The 27363-nt window shown below is 41.6% G+C and overlaps 1 protein-coding gene across 10 annotated transcripts in view; it reads right to left on the reverse strand.

The window, feature by feature from the left end:
• The window catches only part of DLGAP1 (DLG associated protein 1), a 338129-nt gene that overhangs the window by 280197 nt on the left and 30569 nt on the right, over positions 1-27363 (reverse strand). The window contains exon 2 of one of the 10 annotated variants that reach the window (XM_077352680.1): positions 13740-13789. The exons of 8 other annotated variants lie outside the window; for them this stretch is intronic. The gene's annotated coding sequence lies outside the window, so the exon portion shown is untranslated. Of the gene's footprint in view, positions 1-13739; positions 13790-20232; positions 20346-27363 lie in introns of those variants that run through there. One more of the 10 variants, XM_077352682.1, reaches the window with a different exon arrangement.

The following is a 27363-nucleotide window of genomic DNA, read 5'->3' on the forward strand; positions in this document are numbered from 1 at the left end:
TTTGGCTGTTGGAATGCATGCCTTCATACCACTAGGTCATATTTCAAACGTTTTATAAAATGTGATGGGTTATAATATAGTTGTGTGTCAAAATGCACATACAAACTCAAATGTAACATAACAGCTAACAGCATGAGCCAAGTTGTAGTTAGTTCATCTCCCAGGTAAGTCTTAACAAACCCCATGCATCAAGTTGCCATGGCACCAAATTATGTCATTGCAGCACCACTTTTCACATCAGAATATGTCTTCAAAATAAACATCCATGAAGCTCTTTTAATTGCCTGCTTATATGCAAACTAATTTACAGCTTGGATTGGTGGTAGGAGAAATAGCATACTAACCAGTTGCTTTCCATACTAGAGCCAATATTCAACTAAATGGAGCTTTTTTAGAACAATGAAATTATTATTATATTATTCGTAATTATATTTCTATAACACCTCTTCCGGCACAGCTGGCTCATGGCATAGATGAAAAAATATTAGGAGATTGGATCTTGGCTGTGAGGCATTAGCGAGCTTTTTTGTGGATAAAGTCTTGTCGCTCCGCAGTGACCTTCCTGCTACATTTGATACAGTAAAGGAACTGGAGGCCTGTTGGCCGTCTTTGGATATGGTGTTTGATGGCTTCAGATGGCTCTCTGTACCCAAAGTGGACAGGTTGCTGGGGAAGGTGCGGGCGACCACTTGTCCTCTGGATCCCTGCCCTTCTTGGCTCCTCAAGTATGGGAGGCCGGGGGTTGGAGAGCAGCTCCGGGACATTGTTAACTGCTCCCTCCAATTGGGGGGAGTTCCCAGAGCTGCTGAAGGAGGTGGTGGTCTGCCCACTCCTCAACAAACCATCACTGGACCCACGGGACCCGGCCAGCTACCACCCAGTTGCGCACTTAAGTGTTCCTGGGAAAGGTAGTTGAAAGTGCCGCAGGGGACCAGCTCCTGGCGTTCCTGGAGGGAAGTTAGGTGCTTGATCCATACCAGTCTCACTTCCATCCTGGCCATGGTGTGGAGACAGTGCTGGTTGCCATGACAGATGATCTCCATCACCAGCTGGATTGAAGCGGTTCTGCTGTGTTAGTTCTATTAGACCAGGCAGCCACATTCGATGTGGTCGACCACGAACTACTAGCATGACGCCTCGCCGGTACGGGGATAAGGGGTATAGCATTACGCTGGATACGCTCCTTCCTCCTAAAGCAGATCCAGAGGGTAGCGTTGGGGGAGGAGATGTCGAGTCCATTTGAGCTCCCTTGTGGAGTTCAGCAGGGCTCGGTTTTCTCCCCCACGCTTTTCAACATCTTCATGTGCCCTCTGGCCCAGCTGGTGAGGAGTTACGGTTTGGGTTGTCATCAGTATGCGGATGACACCCAGCTGTATCTCCTGATGGAAGGCCGCCCAGACTCTCCCCGGATCCATTTGCCGGATGTTTGGAAGCCGTGGCTGAATGGCTCAAGCAGAGTCGCCTGAAACTCAACCCTGCCAAGATAGAGGTCCTTTGGTTCGGTGGGAAAGGAGCAGTTCAGGAAGCGTGCCTACCCTCCTTGGCCAGGATGCAACTGGTCATCGTGGCCCAAGCCAGGAACTTGGGTGTGACCTTGGACACCTCACTAACTCTGGAGGCTCAGGTCAAGAAGGTAGCAGGGCAGGCTTTTTTCCATCTTCGCCAGGCTCGGCTACTAGCGCCCTATCTGTCTCCTGACCACTTAGCCACAGTGATCCATGCAACGGTCACCTCCAGGATAGATTTCTGTAACTCGCTCTATGCAGGCCTACCATTACACCTGATCCGGAAACTACAGCTGGTGCAAAATGCAGCTGCAAGGGTCCTCACAGGGACATCTTGGAGGACCCATATCAAGCCTGTGCTGAGGCAGCTGCATTGGCTTCCAATTGTTGGCTGGATTAGATTAAAGGTTTTGGTTTTAATCTTTAAGGCCCTCCACGGTCTGAGAGCCACATAGTTGAGAGACTGCCTCGCACCCTATGCCTCCCATAGAGCCTTTCGCTCTGCAGGTACAAATTTGTTGGTCATTCCTGGCCCCCAGGAGGCATGTCTGGCCTCAACCAGGGCCAGGGCCTTTTCGGTCCTGGCCCCCACCTGGTGAAATGAGCTCCCAGTAGAGCTGCGGGCCCTGCGGGATTTACCAGTTTTCCACAGGGCCTGCAAAACGGAGCTCTTCCGCCAGGCTTATGGTTGAGGCCAGTGCCTCCGTAGTAGATTGGACCCCCCAGGGTTATGCACAGTGATTCTTTTCTCCTTCCCTTGGGTTAAGAGCTGCATGGTATAATGCTGCCACAGCTTGGTTTGGATTTGTTGGGTTAGGTTGGGTTGTTGGGCTTTTTAGGGAATTTTATTGTATTAGAGGTTTTTTAATGGGAGTTTTATCATTGTAACCCACCATGAGCATTGTGGGAGTGGCGGGCTATAAGTCAAATGAAGGAAGGGAAGGGGAGGGGAGGGGAGGGGAGGGGAGGGAGGGAATGGAGGGAGGGAGGGAGGGAGGGAGGAAGGAAGGAAGGAAGGAAGGAAGGAAGGAAGGAAGGAAGGAAGGAAGGAAGGAAGGAAGGAAGGAAGGAAGGAAGGAAGGAAGGAAGGAAGGAAGGAAGGAAGGAATGCTGTCTGGACTACCTTCATGATCTGAGACTCCATAGATAATGAGACATTGAAGATCACCCTCAAATTATGGGGTGTAGATGTCAGTTGCAGACTAATGATGCAAATGTCAGTTGCACCCCATCCAAGTAGAGCAGTTGTGCTTCCTCATCCTGCCCCTTTCTCCCCAGCCGCAGGACCTCCGTTTAAGAAGGAAACGTTTATAAGAAATTGGGCAGATGAAGTTAAACTAGTTAGGTTAGTTGTTGCCTAATCCTGCTTTACATTAATCTTTTAGGGCCCAGCACTGGCTTTTCGGGTATTTATCAATAACCCATTCTTTAAAGAAGGGCTAGTTTCAATAAGTCAAGGCGGACAAGGGCTAAGCACTGAAGAATCTAGATAAAGTCTGCCAATTAATTCTCAGTCTCAGGCTACAGGAACTGACATTCATCTAAGCAATTACCAATGGAGTGAGTACTAGTAATAGTCTAAGAGTCATTTATTAAACCTATATATTGTCATTTCAAATAGGAATGACTTGATCTCTGAACAGCCTTGCAAAATTGATATAGCATGTTCAGGATCTACATCATCAGAGGAAACATTTTAAAGCTCTCATCACCCCAAACAATTCAGCAACAGCTTTTGTTGTCACAGAAGCACTCATTTTGCCATTACATAGGCATGATAATAGGTTCTTTTTTGGTTGCATTCTCTCTGAAGTTTCTCCAACCTACACTCAGTCATCCTATCATCATCCCCAGTTCCTTGGTAAACCAAAGAGCTGAATGAGATCTGTGGGGATGAAGAAAATAAGGCCTATTCTACACACAATAGATAATGCACTTTCAATGCACTTTTGAAGTAGATTATCCTGTTCCACACAGGAAAATCCAGCTGCCAAAGCACAATGAAAGGGCATTATCCTGTGCATGCAGAATGGGGCTTAGAAACAATAATGTAAAACACTTGGGATATCTGTGCATTCCAGAGGTCAACCACAGCTTTCAGAGGAGTGTTAGCCATGTCAATAAGAAATTCCCTGGGGAATCTATCTAGATTCACCAGCCTATGAACTAACCTTAGTAGTTTGAGAAGTAGCCTGGAAATATTTTAATGAATATTAATGAATAGTAAAACTAAAGAAAATTAGTCAACAAAAATATTGCCATCATTCTTGATTCACCGCCACCAAACTACTGAATCCTTCCTATGCTGACAAAAGTCTCCCTGAGGAAGCAACAATGCATATGACATTATCTCTGTTGATTTGGGGGCTGTGAGTGACCTCCTAACTCTCCCAAAGTGGCCAGCATCATTCGTCTTCCATTTCATTCACACAACAGCCTTGCGGGGCAGATCGAGATAGAGCATTCATCTTTCTGGTGCAGCAGAAAAGAGCTAGATCAGCATGGTGGGACAAGAGGCAGAACTGAAGAAGAAGAGTTGGTTCTTATATGCTGCTTTTCTCTACCCAAAGGAGGCTCAAAGCGGCTTACAGTGCCCTTCCCTTTGCTCTCCCCACAACAGACACCCTGTGAGGTGGGTAAGGCTGAGAGAGCTCAGATATCACTGCTCGGTCAGAACAGTTTTATCAGTGCTGTGGCGAACCCAAGGTCACCCAGCTGGCTGCATGTCGGGGAGTGCAGAATCGAACCCGGCATGCCAGATTAGACGTCCGCACTCCTAACCACTACACCAAACTGAACTGAGAAACCTGAGAAACTTGCATAGTTTTATGGTTGGGGGTCACCACAACATGAGGAACTGTATTAAAGGGTAGCAACATTAGGAAGTTTGAGAATCACTGGCTTAGAGTATTAGACTAAAATCTGGAAGGTCTGGGTTCAAACCTCCATACTGGGGATAACAGACCATAGATAAAAACAGATAATAGGCATATCATGAAAGAATAAACTACTACCAAGCAAGTCCACTACATTTTTACATGTATTTTGTCTGAGTTAGGAGAAACACAAAACCAGACAACTGAAATAAACTTGCTAGTCTCAGTATTAGAAAAGCCAAAGAAACTTGCTCCTAAATTCATTACTTGGTCATAACAGTCCAGTGAAATCCACATAGTTGTAATGTAAATCAGTTTGAGTCATTCCAACTTAACTGGGTTGTGAATAATGCTATAACTCAGTAAGAACAGAATTTTGGGAGCGCAAAACATAATACATTTTACATTTAAAAAAAATTGCAAGTATATTCAGATTAACAAGAATATATTCAAGTTTAGACTCTGGCATTTCAAACAAACTTCTAACTTAAGCAAAAAAGGAAGAAACCGATTGAGTAGCATAATTTTTCCTCATTTTCATTTAGGTCCAAGAAAAGAATACCATGGACAAGTATTCTTCATAATACTCTGTTACAGCTGATGTGGAGATTGTTCTGGCAGTTTTGTACACTCCTGTCAGCATTAATATTGGAGATTCATCTAGTGCCTTTTCTAAACATAGCAGTGATTTGCATTTTTATAAGACTCAGAAATACTTCATTTTCAATCCCTCCCTAATACAGAAGGCACTCTCCAACAGAGATGCATACTTATCCACTAAATATTAATTGAACATAGTATACGCTTTGTTTTCATCCAAGAGTTCTAATGAAATCTCTTTTCAGTTTGAGTAATTCAAGATGTTTTATTTTATTAAATTTTAAGAAGATTCCTTTCCTGAAAATATATAACAAACTTTACCCTGATCTAGATGGCCCATGGTAGACTGATCTTACTATGTCTTGGAAAGTAAGCAGGGTTGGCCCTGATAAGTACTTGGATGGAAGACCACCAAGGAAGTACAGGGTTGCTATGCAGAAGCTAGCAATGGCAAACCATCTCTGAACATCTCTTGCCCTGAAAATCCCAAGCTGTGAGTTGAAGGTACAGTCCACCATTGAAACAAACTTCACAGTAACAAGTGTAACTCTACCTTTCTTTCTCTGGACATTTTAGTTGGGGGTGTTTTTTTTTTAATAATAGCAATGTTTTAACTTTATGTCAATTTTATCACTGTCCTGGGCAATTTGTAAGGGTAGGTTAAAAATTACATTTATTTATTTACTTATTTTATAACAAGTGAAGAAAAAGCGGAATTCATTGTCAAAGGGTGTAGCTGGTGGCCACAAGTACAAATGGCTTTAAAAGTCAAATTCATGGAGAATAGGTCTACCAGTGGCTACTACTTATGGTGATTAAAGGTAGGTAGTAAACCTCTGAATACCAGTGCCAGGAAGCAACATCTTGGAAAAATCACTTTAAAAAATATTCATTATTATAATTCAGAGTAATAAATGGAAGAAGAATGAAATTGAATGGAATAAAATGAAATGGACATCTGTGCTACAAGGGGCACACAAGAGGTTGGAATAATTTACAGAATATTTTAAAGACTTAAAAGGCATCCTATTCTGAGAGATGGTTTCTCAGGAACAAATAAATTGTCTTAAACTATTAGTGGGAGGAGGATCAGACTAATAACAATATACAGATAAACTGCTCTGTAATACCAAAACCCAACATTCCTTTCAAATCATCAAAGTATTTCATGCACACAGCTGCAAGAAAGCTTTCAACAACTTGGTAGGCCAAGATTATAATCCCCAGATTGAAGTAGGGAGGGCTGAATATAAGAAATGGTTCTGAAGTCAGAGGGCTTCTGTAAAAAAAGAAAGACTAAAGGCCCATTCTGCATGGCAGCAGCTGCTCCGGCCCACCAGTGGTGTGGTGCTGTGGAGCATACAGCTCCACAGTTTACTGTGTCTCCACAGGGGACACATTTCAGTGCTGAAATGTGTCCTATTTGATTTTAATATAACTCAATAAGAGCCTTTTGTGGCACAGAGTGGTAAGGCAGCAGACATGCAGTCTGAAAGCTCTGCCCATGAGGCTGGGAGTTCAATCCCAGCAGCCAGCTCAAGGTTGACTCAGCCTTCCATCCTTCCGAGGTCGGTAAAATGAGTACCCAGCTTGCTGGGGGGTAAAATGGTAATGACTGGGGAAGGCACTGGCAAAACCACTCTATATTGAGTCTGGCAAGAAAACGCTAGAGGGCGTCACCCCAAGGGTCAGACATGACTCGGTGCTTGCACAGGGGATACCTTTACCTTTATCTTATAGCTCAATAAGTACTTGTTGTTGGGGTAAATGAAATTATTTCTCCTGAAATTAGGCCCTATTGTGTTTTCCCCCCCTTAACATGGACTTGTGCCCCTAAAATTTGAAGTAACAGTGGGATCTCCATGTCACATGAATCTCACAAAGCTTTAGGGCAGGGGTTGCTAACTTCTCTAATTAGAGCTGTATCTGAGTAAAGAATAATAATCAGCTTTTGTTGTGTTCTATAAACAGAACATGGATGAAGCAACACAGAGAAAAACCCTATGAAATAGAATACAACTCTGTTTAGTGAGATGAAGCCTAGAGCAGATATTTTTGCAGTATTTCTCTGGGTCACAGCAGCCAGTGATCAACCAGAAGCTCATGTCTCTAAGGGAGAAGGGGAGGGGGGGGGGTGTGTGTTTGTGTGTCATTTTTGATCAGGATGTCATTAACAGTTGCACCTTACTGCCAAAAAAGAAAACTGGTGATAGGCTTTATATAAGTTCATACACTTTTATAAGTTATTAAACAATAAAAATATATTTAATGCAACATTTAACATATACATATCATTTTCACAAACTGTGTATTAACGTATCAAACTGTACCTTGAGCTTAGTAAGATCCTCCGCTCCTACAAATGTTACTTGTAGCAATCAAGAAAAACACAACAAAACTTAATCAAAATCCAAACTGTAGTCAATAATTTTGTACTCAAGTTTTCTTTCAATCCAACTACTGTCCTCCTGGTTGACAAATTATACAGACCCCTTTCTTTTCAGTCATTTTAACCGTTGCTTATACATTTGAATTCTTACATTTATCTCAGTCCTTTGTATACTTCTTCTGGATGCAGTATTTCAGATATGGTTTACCAGTAATTTGTAGATATAAATTCTTATGAGAAACGTCTCTTTTAATGCAAAAAAAAAATGGTACTTGCCTTCTGTTACTTCAAAGTTTGGTGGCTAAGAATCATCACATGCTCAATCACTATCAAGAATCCATTTTTTCTGAAGTCCCCAGTTAATAAATGAGCATATCTATTATTTTCTCTACGAAGTTTCATTTCTAGCACTATTCAATCTATAACCAAGACATATCCTAAAGTAGCGGTCCCCAACCTTTCTCAGGTCAGGGACCGCCTCCGGAGTGAGGGAAGAGCCGACGGCCCGGGTGCTGCGAAAACGCACACGCGCAATTGCAGCGCATGCGTGTTTTCGCCACCAGGTGGTGCTAACACGCATGCGCGGCAACTGTGCATGCACGTTTTCGCTACTAGGGGGCGCTAACGCGCATGCGCGGCAACAATGCGCATGCACGTTTGCGTCACCGCCATGCCGGCGGCTGCGCCTGCCTCTTCCCTTCCTTCTTGCTGCCAGTGGGGGAAGGCAGGTGTGGCTGGCGGCGGCCCGGTACCGTGGCCTTTGCGGCCCGCCACCAGGCCGCAGACCGGGGGTTGATGACCCCTGTCCTAAAGAAAAGTGGATTAGATTTAGATGAAGGTGGTGTGAAAATGGGTGGAATAAACATTAACCATTTGAGATATGCAGATGATACCACATTAACGGCAATTAACAGTGAATATGTGAGACTGCTACTGATGAAGGTTAAAACAGAAATGGTAAAAACCAGGTTATGGCTGAATACCAAGAAGTAATGAATACTGAAGAACGATGTTAAGCCTGGAGAGGTGATATGATAGCCATCTTCAATTATTTGAAAGGTTGTCATACAGACATGTTGCGGAGCTGTTTCCTGTTACCAAAGAAGGTCAGACCAGAATCAGTGGATTGAAGTTAAATCAAGAGGTTTTGATTAAACGTTAGGAAGACATTCCTGACAGTTAGAGTGGTTCATCAGTGGAACAGGCTTGCTTAGGAGATGGTAAACTGTTCGTCTTCAGAGGTTTTTAAGCAGAGGCTAGTCAGCCATCTGACAGCAATGCTGATTCTGTGAATTTAGGCATATCATGAGAGAGAAGACAGGAAAGTTCTTGTGGCCTTTCTTATATGCCTAAGATAATGTTGATTGCCATTTCAAGGTCAGGAAGGATTTTTCCTCCAGGCCAGATAGTTTGTACTGGAAGTATGTGGAAGTTGGTAGAGGAGCATATAGCAAAGAAGATGCCACACTATGTCATTTTCTATATTGAACAGGAATTTCTCCTGGCATTTTATTTTCTGCTTTTTGTGATTAATAACAATTATTATTATTTAGGTTGTTGTGTAGTTATGCTATATTTGAATTACTTTGTGAGTCACCTTGGATACATAAAGTGCAGAATTTACTTTATAATTGGCAGAATCCATAAGCTACCACAGTGATATGGAAGCTGATCAGAGGGAAGGTATTGTTTTGGCAGCTACTACAGCATGCTTGTGACATATAAACTGGCCTTCAGTGCTGTTTGCCAATTTAATCTACTGCTACTTCCTACCTTCTACAGATGCCTCATTTTTCTCCAGGCCACTAAATAAAATAGGTCACAAGCTTGTTTTACAAAGACTGCCACTAGCTATTTGCATCCAATTTGAACAGCTTTTTACCCATATTACAAAATATATGTTGATAGGATGTCCAGTTTTTCATTTTTATCTCTTTTTAGCATTCTACTATCTACTGAACTCTTGAATAGAGCAGAATAAAAATTACTCTTTTTTTGTTATATCAACAGGATACATTGTCAGTCAGTCACTATTGCTTTGTTTCCCAAGTATGCCATCAAGTATATCCTGCTTGAAGTCTTCAGAGGGGATGGAGAAAATAATCAGTCTTATAGGAAACTAATTTTCTATAGACAAGAATACTGCCTGTAATGAAGAAGCAATGTAAAAAGATAGGCATAATTTGCAATCAAGAAGGTTTTTATGTCATCTTATTTTTCAAAGGAATATAAGGCACCAAGGATTTCTATGCACTTCATGGCATCTTTCTAGTTATTAAAGGATGCAAAGAATGGGTAATTGCTTTTAAAATAACACAACACAATACAAATGAATTGTAGCTTATGCCCCATGGTCTCAGCTGTCTATTTGCTCTGTCTGCTATAAACAGTAAACATAAATACCTAATAGTTCTGGATCAGGGTTATTGACTTTTAGTAGTCCATACTTAAAGGAACCTCAAGCATCTAGAAGTAGGGCTCTAAAATCAGAATGAAAGAAATTTAATAATAGTAATGTTAAGATTTTTCACCACACTTTATGCAGTTTGGGGTGTTTTACTTCCTCGTTTGTATGTGTTTGGACATTATTTCTTTTAAAATTAAAAGTTAAGTAGGACTGAACAAATTTTTGGTCATAGAAAAATAATCAAAATGTGTTTACATTGAAGAAAATATGCTCTTTTGAGACCTCTGAAGGATCTCCCTCCTCTAACAAGTTTAGTGGTTGGATCATAGCCCTTTAGAATAGCATGGACTAAAGGTGCTCAAATACATCACCTCCCACATTACCTGCAACAGCCTCAGAGGGAACATGTCAATGATAGCAGTAGCTTTAAAGAAAATCACATAAAAAGGCTATAACAATTACACAGCAGAGAGCAACTCCAGTGTTCCCACACATAACTACATTGAAAAGACGCTTCACTGGTAGAAATAGTGCTACTAAGCAATCCCCTGGAACTTACAAATTACACTCTTAAAGTTTGCTACATTGGAGACAAAATAATTTTAGTAATTTTAAAGTATTGAAAATCTGTGCCAATTCTCTTACCTTTAGTGAAATATTTAAACAATACTCAATATTAATAGGCACCCTGCAAAGAATGCCCTTTGTTTTAAATGTTATTTCAGCGTTCACTGTGCACACCCAGTTATTTAGGGACCACTGTCCTCCCTACAAACACATTACAGTTGCCAAATAATATGGGGTCAGATACTTTAATTCTTTGAAAGTTCAGAGTTCACAGACATAGAAAATCACCATCTAAGGGCAAAATGCAAAATAGCACTCTCAATAAATATTCAACAGAGCATTCTTTACTTTAATCTAGTTTCCAGAATGCCAGATAATAAAATAAATACTACAAACGAGGGGAGGGAGTTGAGGAGAAGGCTTAGCCATCCCCTCACCTCACCTCACGTGGCTACTCCCATAAGCATCAGCTGCTCACACAGTGAAGCAGATAGTGATAGTGATCAAGGGGAACAGGGATGATGATACATGAACACAACAGAGAATACCAGCCCTTCATTGGCTATGTGGCAGCATGGTGCCCTTCCCAGAAGCCCTGTTTCCATTGTCACTATACCATGACACCCAATGCTTACTAACATTAGCTCTACCACATGGATTGCTTTTACCCAGTGAGTGTGTTCATAGGAGGCTATGGGTAGAAACTCCCCTCAATTTGTGGAGATTAGCCTGGTAGCTGTGTATAGATGGCAGAACATTATTTCCCTCTGCACACATATAAACTGTGATATTAAAAGTTATCCAGGTTTGACCACCCACCTCATGAGCTAACTGGGAAACAGCACTGAAGGGGAACGGGAAATAGTGTGAGACTATTTTGTACCTACTGATTGCCCCAATCAAATGTCCTTCCAGTAGCTTTTAGTTAAAATTAAAGATATCAAGAGATCTAGTCATGGCTATGTCAGAGCTGCGTCCTTGAAGAAAGGCCAGACATTTGAGAAACAGTGCCATTGTGGTATTCATGATGGTAGATTCAAGCTATCCACTTTCCACTGAGGACAACAGTTGCTCCCTCGTGGCCATTATAAGAAAGCAAATATAAGAAGAAGAAGCAACATTCACTAAAATCTTAGCGTAGTTCAGCCTAAAGAAGCATCCCTAACCTGAGACTCTTACAGAAGCCCAGCCTGGTCACATGGCCTGCTTTGACTTATTATAATTAATACTAGGATCAAAGCCCATTTTAAAAACAGGCTCTTAAAGGGCCAACAGGCAGCAGAGTTCCCACAGAGCACAGAAGCCCAGCCATAGGGGCCAATGCTGTGCCTGTAGCAGAGCATGTCAGGCTGCCTCCTCTGCTCCCAGTGGCCAGGATGCTTGGGATCATGGCAGCTCAGCGACTAAGGCTGGGCCACTAGGGCCAGCACAACACCATAAAGTGCAGCCGGTCTACTCTCCTTCTTCCAGGCTTACCTTCTGCCAGCTCGTTCTCCTCCCAAGTATCCAGAAGCAGCACAAAGCAGCAGGAGGAGAACAAGGATGGGAAAGATCTGCAATTGGCCTTCAGTGGGGGACTGCTCTCTTCCTATTGGATGCATATTCCCCACTGAGGTCCAGCTGAGACAGGTTTTATCAAGTGCATTGTCTGCTCATTAACTAAGTATTATTATGGCTACAGATATTTGTTTTATTATGTTTACCTTGTCTCTTAAACCAACTGTTTGAGAGGACTTGCAAATTAAAACCATCTACCGCAGTGATCCTCAACCTGTGGGTCAGGACCCCATTTGAATTTTTTCAGACTGAAGGTCAATGATGTTTCATCAGACTGGAGAGAGGTGAGTAGCGGGTTACCTCAGGGCTCGGTGCTCGGCCCAGTACTTTTTAACATATTTATTAATGATCTAGATGAGAGTGTGGAGGGACTACTTATCAAGTTTGCAGATGACACCAAATTGGGAGGACTGGCAAATACTCCGGAAGATAGAGACAGATTTCAACGAGATCTGAACACAATGGAAAAATGGGCAAATGAGAACAAGGTGCAATTTAATAAAGATAAGTGTAAAGTTCTGCATCTGGGTCAGAAAAATGAAAAGCATGCCTACTGGATGCGGGATACACTTCTAGGTAACACTTGGGGTACTTGTGGATTGTAAACTAAACATGAGCACGTAGTGTGATGCAGCGGTAAAAAAGGCGAATGCCATTTTGGGCTGTATCAACAGGGGCATCACATCAAAATCACAAGATGTCATAGTCCCATTGTATACGGCACTGGTCAGACCACACCTGGAGTACTGTGTGCAGTTTTGGAGGCCTCACTTCAAGAAGGACATAGATAAAACTGAAAGGGTACAGAGAAGAGCGACGAAGATGATCTGGGGCCAAGGGACCAAGCCCTATGAAGATAGGTTGAGGGACTTGGGAATGTTCAGCCTGGAGAAAAGGAGGTTGAGAGGGGACATGATAGCCCTCTTTAAGTATTTGAAAGATCGTCACTTGGAGGAGGGCAGGATGCTGTTTCTGTTGGCTGCAGAGGAGAGGACACACAGTAATGGGTTTAAACTACAAGTACAACGATATAGGCTAGATATCAGGAAAAAAAATTTCACAGTCAGAGTAGTTCAGCAGTGGAATAGGCTGCCTAAGGAGGTGGTGAATTCCCCCTCACTGGCAGTCTTCAAGCAAAGGTTGGATACACACCTTTCTTGGATGCTTTAGGATGCTTAGAGCTGATCCTACGTTGAGCAGGGGGTTGGACTAGATGGCCTGTATGGCCCCTTCCAACTCTATGATTCTATGAAGGTCTTGGTAATCACCTTTAAAGTCATTTGCAGTTGGGGCCCTGTGTATGTGAGGGACTGCCTCACTGCCTATATCCCCGAAAGAGCTTTATGCTCTGCCACTTCCAACTGGCCAGCAATATACAACAATGATTAACCAACAACCAGCTAAAAAGATAATATCCTTATTAATTTGTTCCCTTTATAATCACATACATCATTGGCCCAGTAAACTGCTGGTGAAAAAAGGACACATATACTAACCCTGAATGGCTCTTCTGAAAATTGATTTGGCTAGCAAATACAGGACAGAACTCATAATTCGATTACTGCCATTTTTAAAGAGGAAATTCCCTTATTATAACTCAAATGCAGCTCCTGGAAAGACTTGAGCATATGAAGACTAGAGATGCTTTAACAAAGTTTTATGCAAATGTAAACATGGAAAGTGGAAGAAGGTGCATTACTGTCTGCATATTTCATCCTAATGCTTTATTCATGTATTTCCTTTGTGTAGGTACTCTGTCCAATTATCTTTACATAGTTAATTAGTTCACAGCTAGGGGTGCAATGAAAATATTGCTTGACTGCATTTAATCACATTACCTTTCTGATTAGCAAATGGAATATATTCTGATACAAGGTGATTTTGTAATCTGTCAAGAAAAAAAGTGGAAATATTCATTGGTCACAATTTGACATAATTATGCACATAATTTATACAGGATTGTGCCCAAAGTGTTTGCACATATTGTCTTTCTCTAAAGACTACATAAATGCGATGCATACACTCTTGCCATATAATTATTTGCAATGCCAAAATTTGGGATTTTGGTACAAATTAAAAAGTAGCAATAACAATTAACTCATTATAGAAAATGTAAATATTCAGGCTTGAGCTTTTAATGCAGCCATATTGTTTGCAATTCAAGCTATCAAGTTTAATTCTGTTATGTCACATTTCTAAAAGATAGAGTAGCTTAAATTCTTCATATCTTCAAGGCAGAAAGCTTTCTTCAGTGTAGTAACTAGTACTATTTTAAAATACTCAAAAATTAGTCACATTACCTATTTAGAGAGCCCATAGATCACTTTTCTAGGATGTGCTTGATACAGTTCACAAAGTTGAACACTGCAATCGTTATCCATGGTTCCCCTCTTAATATTTGTGAAACAGCACAGAAGGAGGAGCCGGTCTGGGTGTCTGAGATGGAATAAGGCCAATCAGGGTGCGGCCAGCTTTTGGCCCGCCCCTACTTGGCCAGCCCTTGAGGGACTGCCGGCCGCTGCGAGAGCAAGCAGAAGGACGAGGCAGCGGCAGTGGAGGCCGCAACCCTAGGACTCTGCAGCCTCATAGGACACCGCCAGGACAGTTCGACCAGCCCTCCCCAGACTCGGAGCCTGCATTAGAGAGAGCAGGAGAGGAGGAGGAGGCAGAGGCAGCCCTCGCCACAAGGGTGCAGCACTGGCCGATGCCATGCCATCCATGTGCGATACTGGTCGACAGCCACCACAGGCCGTGAAAAACTCACCCATGGAACGAGCACCACACCACCGAGCATGGCCCACACACTACAGCCAGGCACCTGTGCTGCTGAGATGGACCTGCCTCAGAGAATGCCACGCGGCCGCGAGCTGACCAACACCACCGAAGATGCCCCCCCCAGGGAGCAGTCACCAGCAGCAGTGGCAGGACACCTGCAGCTGCACCGCAGGAAAGGAGACTCCACTGACGGCAGGAACAATGGGCCAGGGACGTGGCCCCAGGTATGTGTGCTGCCATGCCCACCTGTGCCAGAGGTTCCAGGCGCTCGCTTCCCCAAACTCTGCTGTCTCCTGCACCCAGCCATGCCCGTGTCTGGCGCCGCCACACCACTACCGCCTGTGCCACGAGCCATCCGCTTCTGGCACTGCACTCCGCAATCACGCCATTAAAGAACAATTGACATTTATATTTTTTATTCACAAATCCATACTCTTATCCATATACTTAACACATATACTGGATGCAAAATATGCACTTACAGCCATTCCTCAGTGCTCTAAGCCAGGGGTGCCCAACCCCCGGTCTGCAGCCTGGTACCAAGCTGCAAAGGCCATCATACCGGGCCGCCAGCGGCCGCACCTGCCTCCCCCCCCTGCAGCAAGAGGGGGGGAAAGAGGCTGGCACGGCAGCCGGTGTGGTAGCCGGCGCGCCAGCAACGCTAATGCGCACGCGCGCAACTGCCACACATGCGCGTTTGCGCCCCCTGGTGGCCAAAACGAGCATGCACGGCAACTCTGCGCTTGCGTGTTAGCGCCACCTGGTGGCCAAAACGCGCACGCGCGTTTATGAGGAAATGCGGCAGCCGGGCCGCTGGCTCTCCCCCACCCCCGTAGGCGGTCCCCGACCAGATGAAGGTTGGGGACCGCAGCTCTAAGCTAACTTCATAGTACTTAAATGTGTAACATTTTGACAGGAACTCAGTCCAGAAATGTGTTCCCTAGTCCAGCAAATTTCTACAGAGTAAACATAAAATGTATTAACATCCCGATCTTAAGCACACTGACATGAAAATATATATCCAGATTTCAGTGAAATTTTCTAATCACTGAGGATATTTAAGATTACAGCATTGTACTTTGCATTTTACTTTTTTCTGAATGACCTCATTGTTTCAAATTAAAGCATTCACATGCTATTCTAGGCAGAGGGAGCTGTCCACTATGATAAAACATAATTGGATGTCTTGTTGCCATTGCTGCACAACGAAGTGGTCTAGCATCATAAGAAATATCTGATCCACCAAGATGTAAACTAAATAACTTTTATAACATGCTATATTTACATATTCTACTCACACAAACAAAAGTCTCCATATATTTCTAGATTAAATTCATAAACAATTTTGAATAAGAAGAGTTGGTTCTTATATGCTGCTTTTCTCTACCCTAAGGAGTCTTAAGCCAGCTGACAATCGCCTGCCCTTTCCTCTCCCCACAACAGACACCCTGTGATATAGGTGAGGCTGAGAGAGCCCTGATATTACTGCTGGATCAGAATAGCTTTGTCAGTGCTGTGATGAGCCTAAGGTCACCCAGCTAGCCACATGTGGAGGAGGAGCGGGGAATCAAACCCGGCTTGCCAGATTAGAAGTCAGCGCTCCTAACCAGTACACCAAGCCGGGTTTATTTATTTAATTAATTAATTTTTATACTAACCTTCCCTTGTAAGGTCAATATAAAACAGTCACAATCTTAAAAACAGTAAATTGCAATTGTTATGAAGTCTTGGGTTGTAATACATATTCTTGGTGCTGGTTCACATTTGCTTAGGAGTATATGCCTTCCTCAGGAGATGGTAAAGTGCTTGTGACATATGGTCTTATAAACTTTTCTACCAATGTAGCTATGTGTCTGTGTTGGGAAACCAGTGCTTTTGGTGTTTTATGGACCTCAACCATAGGCCTGATGGAACAACTTCATCTTGCAGGCCCTGAGGAAGTTTTTAGTCCCACAGGCCCCTGATCTCATTCAGTTAGAGGAATCAACAAGAAACAGCATAAATCCTAAATAAACTGGATGTTACAAATAATAAGACAGACTCCTTGACTGCCCCATCCAACAATGACAAAAGTTCCAAAAAGATAAACCTTAAGAAAGAATTACACAATCACTTCTGCTGATCCATTGTAAGCCCACTTTCTATAGATTCAGTCACTGCTACAGGCATGAAGAGGCTGGCAGCACGAACTGTGTAAAATGTCATTCAGCTTCACTGTCTCACTTGCTGTGCTTCACAGAGCAGAAAATTAATCCTGACAGATTTGCAGGAGGAGTCCTGTGATTTACTAGATTTTATATAAATCTTTATGCACATGGCAGCAAAATCATGTTTAATAATTTATAAGGAGCTACCATTTAGATAGGTCAAATACTGGTTAGTTTAATAAGTTTTAAATGATTCCACTCTTCAATTTCCCTAAACAGGGATGCTGATCACACTTATAGCTTTGAAGTACACACATCCCAGCTGCTCCCACCAACAAATAGCAAAAATGGGATATCTGCCAGTAAGATACCTGGATATGGCCCTTGCTTGCTATAGAGCAAGACTGGGGAATGAGATGACCCACCTGTCCTCTTCAATGTTTGATGCTGGTGTTCAAGAACAAAAATACGGTATTAGCTTGTGGAGCTTCTGGGAATTTAATATCTGTTTTCCAGTGCTACTGTAATTTCTTCTGCAGCCCTTACTTTTTAATACCCTGTAGTCCTTACCTTTCAACAGTCTTCCTCTTACATGCATCTTACCAGTTCCCCATAAATGTGGGCCAGTCCTAGACTTCAGCTGACAAATACAAGAGACATCCTAAGCCGGGTGACAGCTAAAGAGCCCAGGAAGAAGATATGCTTTTTATACCCCGTTTTTCAATACCCAAAAGTGTCTCAAAACAGCTTACAATCACTTTTGACTCCTGTTGCCACAACATACACCCTGTGAAATAGGTGGAGCTAAGAGAAAAAAGTGCTCTGCAAGAACAGCTTCAAACAGAACTTTGACTAGCTCAAAGTCACTCAGCTGGCTGCATGTTGGAGGAGCAGGGAATCAACCAAGCTTGCCAGATTAGAAGATGCCACTTTTAACCATTCACCAAGCTGGCTCTCTGAACTTCTGAAGCCTGGAACCAACCAGATAGATTAGTTTGACAACATTGCCATCTGGTATCTATATCTGACAAACTACATGGAACAACAAGAGATTTATCAACATCAACAAAGGCACAGAGATATATCCTGGCTCCTCAAGCAGCCCCCAGCAGCCCCATGGTTCCCGAAGCTCACCTAAAAAAGATTGCACAATTTTTTCTATCACCTGCCAAAAAGAAATAGACATATCTTAGACAGACTGGGTCTAATCATGCTAGGAATCCCATGCTGAGAGATCAGAATAATCAGACCCCTTAATATAGTATAGTTAAATTTTATATGGGGAAAGGGAGTATTTTTTGGAATTTTTGGATATATTAATTTAGGTGGTTGATGTAAATAATTGTTGTTGGGGGAAGTTAAAGGGCCTACAAACACAACAACGTGCCTAGGGAATTTTTGTGAGGTCATGGGATGATCTGTGGCACAAGGAGTGGGATACGGTTCCTGGCAACCAGGGGGTGAGGCTACAGGCGAACATACCATGCACAGACATGGATGGGAATGGGGGAAGATCTAAATGGGGCTAGAGAGTCCAGTGATCCAGGGGTAAGGGAAATATGATGGTGGGAGAAGATATGGAAATAGAAGAGATCAGAGCATAAATGTTCAAAACTTTTCTAACATTCATCCAATTCCAAGAGATGCAGGAGATCTCAAATCCAACACTGATACTGTGCAATGCCAGGTCTATTCAAAACAAAACATCACCTCTACAAGCTTGTTTTGCAGATCACAGAGTAGACCTGGCATGCGTGACTGAGACCTGGGTGAGGAAGGGTGAAATGGTAGCCTTAAAAGAACTTGTCCCACCAGGTTTCCTGGTCTTCCAGCAATATTGGACTGTGAGTTCAGGTGGTTGCTATACTGGTCCAGGAGATTTTTTCCTTCAGGGGATTCCCCATCCCATTGACTCTAAGTATTGAATGTACAAGCCTCAGTTGACAGTGTGACTTGGCTGGTGTGCCAGCCACCTAATACACGTGCAAATCCCTGCTGAGCCTTCTGAAGGTTTCAATGGTTGTCAGCCATTTTAGAAATCAATTTTGTTCCCTCATGCTTTGAAATGGGGAGAAGCAATACCAATCAGTGTATTGACTGGCAGCCATTTCAACAGTCTAATTCTCTTCCCTCTACACAGAATGGGGAAGCAAAATGGATAGTTGAAATTACTTGCAGCCATTTAAACCTTACAGTGGACTGGTGGATCGCCCTACCCAGCTGCTAGGTTTAGATGGCCTGAACCCCTGAAATGAGTTGGACAAAAGGTCTGAGAAACAGATTCTCAATTACACATAAATTGGCATATCACTCACCGTTGAACATCAATAACATTCATTTTTTAAATTAATAGCAACCTATATATAAAAAGTCAACGGTATAACATATTTAATAACATATTTGAAATGTTCATTTTGAGATTATGTATCATTGGCAACACATCTTGGAAAAACCATATTCTCCATATCTACTTCTGTGGTTTCTTTCAATTTCTTGACCCTTTTTTATGTATTTGTTTGTCTGGTCCAGATTAGAATATGCAATTTTAACTGTGGGGTGTAGAATAATATAGCTGCACCAAACAGCTTAAATGACTTCTGGGGAAGAAAAGCCAATAATAAATTCAGTTGCTTGTGGATACTATTGCTGCAGAAATCTCCATTTTTATCTGCTATTATGTTTGTTAAACTGCTTCTGAAGGTTATGCTGAGGATTGCAGATTTAGAAAATAAATGTGAATCAATTTCTACACTAGTGCTACAAAGAAATGCAGAATAGAAACTGCATTCTGGTTACTGGTACACAATAAGAATAATATTTAAGTTAATGTGACATCTAATATTGCAGTAATTATTTCTTTGGCAGATTTCCTAATGTATCTGTAATGCTTTACTTCTGAAGAGCCATTTGCAGTAACAGAGTGTGTTAGACTAACTCAGTGTTAAAAATTAGTTTTTATATAATGATGTCTGAAGTTGGTCTCTTGCAATTTAGGTCAGTGAAGAATATGTATGCATACTGAAGTAACAGTTTGCAAGCCCTCAAGGTTAGAAGATTTCTAAGGCAATAATACAAGAATGTTTTGCTTTGTTCATATCTTTTAGGCACAGGAAAGGTCTGCAAGAGCACTGTGATCATTGTTTTAACAAATTCTCTTCAAATGTGTCACATATATCATTTTGTAGATTAGGGCTAAATACAGAGAATGGATTCACTAGGGTACAGAAAAAGTCAGGAGTGTTACCAGACAAACAGATTAAAGGCAGATGATCTTCCCTGACACCAGAGATCACTACTAATATTGGGGACAAGTGTACTGCAATTGGAATTTTCAGTGGGGACAAGAACACTATTAGGAAAAGGCTATAGTTATCAAAGAAACCAAATGGAAGCAGTCAAAGGACTATACCTAGTTGACACATGTCCCCAAAGTTGCCACAAATGAATAGAATTGTCAGGAAATCACTCTGCGGGTCAAGTGGTGGGTCAACACCTCTGTACTGAGTTCGGGGGCTTCTTTTTCTGGTGATGAGAAAATAGATCATAAATATCCAACTGACAGACTTTTCACTAATATATATATATATATATATATATATATATATATATATATATATATATATATATATATATATATATATATATATATATATATATATATATATATATATATATATATATATATATATATATATATATATACACACACACACACACACACACACACACAAACATTATAATTTCTGGTTTCCTTGGTAAATCTGGGGCAGATAAAGTTAACCAAGGTTTTTCCCAAGGAAGGGCAGAGTGTGTGCCTCAGAAGTTACAGTAAAATTTACTTCAGAAGTGACTAGCTGTAATCCAGAATGGATTATTGTAACTTGTTCTTTGCAGGGCTGAGACTGACCCAGAAACTTCAACTTGTCCAGAATGAGGCTGCATAGGTCCATACTGGGGCCTGTTGGATGGCCCCTATATGACCTGTCCTCACTCAGCTGCACTGACTTCAGATTGAAGACCAAATCAGATTCAAGGTCTTAATTCTTTCTTTTAAGAACTAAAGTGTCTTTGACCTTTGTACCTAAGTGACCGCCTCTCCCACTATGTCCCCCAGAGAGCATTAAGATCTAACGAGCAGAATATGCTTAAGAATCCTAGACTCAAAGAGATCAAATTTACTTCACTCAGGCCTGGTGCAATGCTCTGCCAACTGAGATCAGAGCCCTGTGGGATCTCAGACAATTCTGCAGGGCTTATAAAACAGAGGTATTCCACCAGGGCTGTGGTTGAGGCCTAAAACCACTAATCTATTAACCTCCCTATCAGGATCCACTGGGCAAGCAGCAATGGACTGTAAGCCCCCCTTTCTCTCCCATGATAAGAGAGCAGACAACTGTTTGATATGTTTTATATTATAATAATGTAATGTATTTATTTAATTTATATTTTATAGCAATTTTTATGTTATACCTCTATTTTAAATTACCCTGAGTATTATGAGATAGAGTCATTATTAAATACAATAATAATAATTACAATAATGATGATGATATAGGAGGAAATGGCTGGCAGCTATATAAAACCTGTTTCTTTTCCCTCCATTTGGACGAGGGGAAACAAAACAGGGAGTTTAAATAGCCTGAACCCAAGTGGAGAAAAGGTCTTGGAAATGTTTGGGGAAGGCATCTCTTCAGAACCTGGGTTTGGAGAGGGGGACAAACTGGCCAAATTCATGACGAATTTAAGGTCATGAACCAGTTCGCGTCAATCCTTAGTTAGGATCAGTACTATTTCCACTGAGACTTCTGATCTACATCAAGGTATATATCTGCCATATCCAGAGAAACAACTATTCCTGTTGCCAATATCCAGCATTCAGCATTTTTTCTACATTTTTGGGATAGCAGTTTCCACCCAATGCTATGACCAAGGTGCTTTTCACTTCACCACTTGCACAAATATATGCGTAGACCTACTGGTTCTAAAGGGTTTAAATGTTAAATGCAATCATCTAATCCCTGTGCAAAGACTGCCAAAAGCAATCTTTTAAACTGACATGTGTCCCCCTCCAAGAAGTGATGAAATGGGCAAAACATTTCACATCTAAAAGAGAAGTGCTTCTTATAAATTTAAAGCTGTTCTTTACAACCGTTGCAATAGGGATTATAATTGAAGTGATACATCTTGTTTAAACTTAGAAAACTGTGGCAAAAAATGAAACCGAGAAGTCACTCCCTCCAAATAGTCTGAAGAAATCCCTTTACTGTAGATTTGAAATTGTCACCAAAAGGGAAATATTCAACACTGTCCTTTGCAGCCTTTTCACACAGTTCTCTGTGGTTCTGTAAGCCGGACTGGCTTCGGGAGTGGCGGGGATAAATCTAAATCTAAATAAAGAAATGTACCGAATGTTCAGTGAATCTACTTTTCTTCCCCTTTCCAAGCAGCATTAGCAGGCATTTTGCATCTAGTAACTAATATTTCCTCTTTTCTACTCCAGTAGAAATTAAACTGGATGGTGTTAGGCGTAAGAAGGAGCAATTAATCAACTTGACAGATCTACAATACTATAAGAAATCAAACCTAACAAATTACTGTGGCATCCTTATTCCAAAGCATGTTTAAATAAGCAGGGCTTGATTTAAGAATGCGAAGAAGCAGCAGGAGCCACAGCTACCACTGAAGGCTTCGTGCAGCCATAATGACCAGGCCATTGTTTACCTTTCATGCATATAAGGCTGGACTTATAACCTTTCTCTTCCTGCCACATGTAGCAATCCAAGCAACAGTGGAAATATCCTATTAGACCAGCGGTTCTCAACTGCTCTTACCTTGTGACACCAAATATGGCGGCAGTGGGCACATGTGCACGGGCTGCGTGAGTCACAGCAGCATATGCATGTGCATACGTGCTGGCAGCATGCACACGCACAGGCACAGAACAGTTGGGCAGCGTGGACGCAGCCATTGGAGTGGCTCTGCTGCCACCCGCCACCTGCTGCTGCCTGCCGCTGCCAACCACCGCCAGTCGCCGCCACCGCCAGCCACCAGCACTGGCTACTGCTGCTTGCCATTGCTGCCGCTTGCCGCCCCCGCCACAGTGGTGGCAGCGGCAACCAACCTGGGGACCCCAAATAAGGGACCTGGCGACCCCAATTGGGGTCACAACCCTTAGCTTGAGAACCACTGAATTAGACTGTCTCATGACAGGAGAGCATAAATGAGTCTGAAAATCCTCTGTTTAATCCATACTTTCAGTTCTCTTCCTTCTGACAATTCAATGTGTTCCATCCAGGAGAAGCTAAGAAAACTAATCAGCAAAATGCTTACAATATTTCCAATAATATCTAATGTTTTATGCAGAGAAGCTCCAGCACCCACAGGTTTAGCTCACATCGTGCTTGCCCATCACAAGATAGAGCAACTTGTTCAGCAAAGTATTCAGATGTATCCAAATGTGTTCTTCTAACAGGATTGTGCTGCTCTGTCAAATATGTTAGAAGGCATAGTGGATTGCCAATTCCAGTTGTTTGGAATGGTTATAGGCTTAAAAAAAATAAAAACTGGTGATATTACATCTTTATTTCTACTACTGGACTATATTTAAGAACCCCAGTTGTTAAAGGCACATAATGAATCTTACTTGAGTCTAACTTTTGAGGAGTCTACATGCCTTCAGTGTTTGCTATGATCAGTTATCTGCTTCCTTATCTGTTTACTATTGCCTGTGGAGGCATATCTCCATAGCTTTTCAATCAGCTTGAACATGTTAATGCTATTATACCATGACATATATTGCCTTATATTTAAAATAGTAGAATGGTATAATAATGGGAATTCCAGTTTCGTTTGGTTATTTTTTGTTTCTTGAAATGGCAACTGTGGCCAGCAGCTTAGAGGATAATATCAGGAATGGTAAAATATAAAAAGCACAAGGATCTGGCTCTGTAGAATGTGGCTATTTCACTGGCTCAAAGCTGCTCAACACAAACTTCAGCAATATCCATAAAGGGTATCCAATTGCTCATGGGAGCCAAGCATGGTAAGCGTGGCTGGCAATCATGGGCCATTGAAGTTCATAGGTATTATACATTGTTGGGGTTTTTAAAAATATTAATAGATTGGAATCAAAAACCCACTCATGGAACTGACCTTTTCTACCTCCCCTTGTACCACCCAGAGATTCTTTTCAGAGTTGATGCAAGTCAAATGCCAAATCTACAGAAACTGCCCATACATATGCACAGGCCCTACATGCAAAGAAAGAAAACTTCCTCAACCAAGAACATTGTTGAATTCTACCATTCATTTATAGGAGTTGTATGTTTTTTTTCAAAAGACTATCTCAATATATTGCTAAAATATCTACATTCAGAACAAAGAACTTGACTGATGCAATATCACAAATATTGCCATACAAGGGCTAATTAAATAAAATTACAGTAATACATCAGCCTCTGAACTCAGGAACTTTAGAGTACAGCTAGCATAAATATGCCTTTCTGAATAAAACTGAGATATAAATAAACCAAGCATACCTGTAATGGTGTTATTTTTCAATACTGAAGGTGGGCACAAGGCAGTAACCGGCTATTCTTTACTTTCCTATATAGATTATAATAACATTTTCTTTCTTCTGTCCCCAATATAGTTAACAGCTAAATTGGGCATATATTCCTGTATGTTCCCTTCATTTTTCTCCCAAATTTATCTCAATTGACGTCTCTTTCCTGGCAATCAAAGTAGCATGCTGGCTAATCTACAGAATTGACTGGAATACGTATTCCTTTCAAATGACTACAGGAGATGTTTGACTCGATCACAAATAAATCACAACATTATCTTTTCAGTCATATCCGTACTGATCTAAGATAAATTCCATGACCAAATAAACTGTGATTCTTCCTCAGGATACATAAAAGAACAGGGAAACCTTACATTCCAACTTTATCTCCCTATTGGCAAAACATCGAACATTCAGTACTAGTGATTCACTATACATCCTTCTGGAGTATCTAGAATTTGAGTAAGAGGTTTTACTTTGCAGTAATTCTGTTCATACTTTGGCAACAGATAGCCATGTTAGTCTGTAGCAGTATAAAAGAGCAAATTTATTTATCTATATAGATATAGATAGATATGTATATACCACCCCTCTCAAAGTATCGTCTCGGGATGGTTTACATGAATCCAGTGGCACTTTCAAGATTAACAAAATTTCTGGCAGGATATCTGAAAAAGTGAGCATAGACTCATAATTGCACATTCTGCCACAAATCTGTTAAAGTGCTACTGGACTCTTTTTACCTTGGCATCATTTGGTTCTGTAGATAAAGTACCTCTGGTCCTTCCCCCTCAAATGATCACCTTCAATGTCTTCCTGTATTAGGAGATTCAAGGTTGCATTAGGAGTATGCTGAGCACACACTACTTTATTTTGTCCTTTTTCTCCTAAGAAGGTCCATCATTTTCCTCAGTGAATAACTGACTGAAATCAATAATGGATAGGATTAAGATGAATAAACAGAAGCTCAACCTATACAAGGAAAAATATTAACAGCTGAAATCCTACTAATCGGGATATACGGGATATACCTATTCTCTGTAATATCACACTCCTTCTACCCCCAGAAGCTTAGCAGTCTAGGAATGGCCCCAGAACCAGCACTCAGGCAACAACTATGTTCTGGAAAATTTTCAGACACAGCTGACAAAGTGGGCAAGAACTTATTTCACAATAAGTTGAGTAACACTCCATAAAACAGCACTGTAACTCATCTATCCTAAAACTGTATGCCTCAGTTTTAACTCATTAATGACATCAATGTTTTTAAAACTAATTGTTCAGAATGGTTACTGCCTTTAATGGGAAATATCATGAAGAGAAACATGCACATGATTTTATAATCAAATACAAATAACTTATTCAAACTGGGGTGACCAGAGACCAGAGATTACATTCTAGACCTAATGGGAAAACCAATAAGCCTCCAGATCCTGATGGGATAAGCCCAAGACTTCTTAAGGAACTCAAATGTGAGATTACTGAACTACTACTATGTATCCTATCACTAAATTCAGCCACTGTATCAGAAGACTGGAAAGTACAAATGTGACACCAATTTAAAAAGAGAGAGAAAGATCCAGAGCAAACCAAGAAATTACAGGTCAGTCAGCCTAATATCTATTGCAGGCAAGTTAGTATAAACTTTAATAAAATTAGAATTATTAGGCACATGGAGGAACATAACATGCTGAAGGAAAAGTCAGCATGGTTTCTGCAAAGGGATGTCCTGCCTTAAGAGTTTTTTTGAGAAAATGAACAAGCATTTAGAAGAAGAAGAGTTGGTTCTTATATGCTGCTTTTCTCTACCCGAAGGAGGCTCAAAGCGGCTTACAATCGCCTTTCCTCTCCCCACAATAGACACCCTGTGAGGTGGGTGAGGCTGAGAGAGCCCTGATATTACTGCTCGGTCAGAACAACTTTATCAGAGTTAGGCGAGCCCAAGGTTACCCAGCTGGCTGCATGTGGAGGAGCAGGAAATCAAACCTGGCACACCAAATTAGAAGTCTGCGCTCCTAACCACTACACCAAGCTGGCTCTCTTTAAAGGAGTATTGGTAGATGACACTCATAATTAGCAACCCAGCTATGATCCCAGCCATCACTAGCCCTTTGTGTATGGCCCCTTATCTTATCCCAGAAAGACCATATCTATTCTTACAAAAAACAAAAAAAGGTCATTGCTGCATCTTCTGATTTTAAGATTGCTCAGTTTGTTGTTCTGCCAACATGTAAACAGTAAGGAAAATGCTAATTATCAACCTTTTCACAGAAATTATGCTGGAAAATTTATTTACGATTCTTTTATATGATTATTATTGTATTTTACTTTACCTTTCTAACCTCTTAAGGCCACCAAGGTGGATAACAAACCATCTTGCTCACAACTGCTTAACCATGGACAGAGCTTGAGGATGGGCCACTTCAAAAAATGCTCCTTTCCCATGAAGCTTCCCTTCTGGATTTCAATGCAGTTAGAGGTATTTTAAGTACTTTGCACTTTAAGTGTTACTCCTAAGTAGAGGAGCCACTAACATATATGGTAGGCAAACATACTTATTTTTGACTGCCATGATTTTTTATGAGCCAAGACCAGCTTCCGATTTCTTTGCCACCATCTGACTTAAGCAGCTGACAGACCATTTTGTGGCTGCACAACAGTTATGGCTGTGGAGTTTAATTTCTTGTGGCTTCTTTTGCATTTGCACAATAAGTGAAATAATAATAAGTGAAATAATTTCTCCTTTAGGGTTATGGTAATTAAATGATGCTGCATGCAGCAGGGCATATAACTTCTATTAGGCTGTGCAAAATCGTGTTTGAAAAACAATGTTAGAAGCAGGCAAAACTTAAAAAAAAAAAAAAAAAAAGCGGCCTGACTCTTTCTGCCCTTCCTGCCACTCTCTGCGACGGAGTGGCTGCCGTGCCGGAAGCGTGGTGGGGTGCATGGCACTCGGGTCGGAGACGCTGTCGGAGC

This window comes from Paroedura picta, chromosome 9, assembly GCF_049243985.1.
Source record: "Paroedura picta isolate Pp20150507F chromosome 9, Ppicta_v3.0, whole genome shotgun sequence".
NCBI classification, from domain to species: domain Eukaryota; kingdom Metazoa; phylum Chordata; class Lepidosauria; order Squamata; family Gekkonidae; genus Paroedura; species Paroedura picta.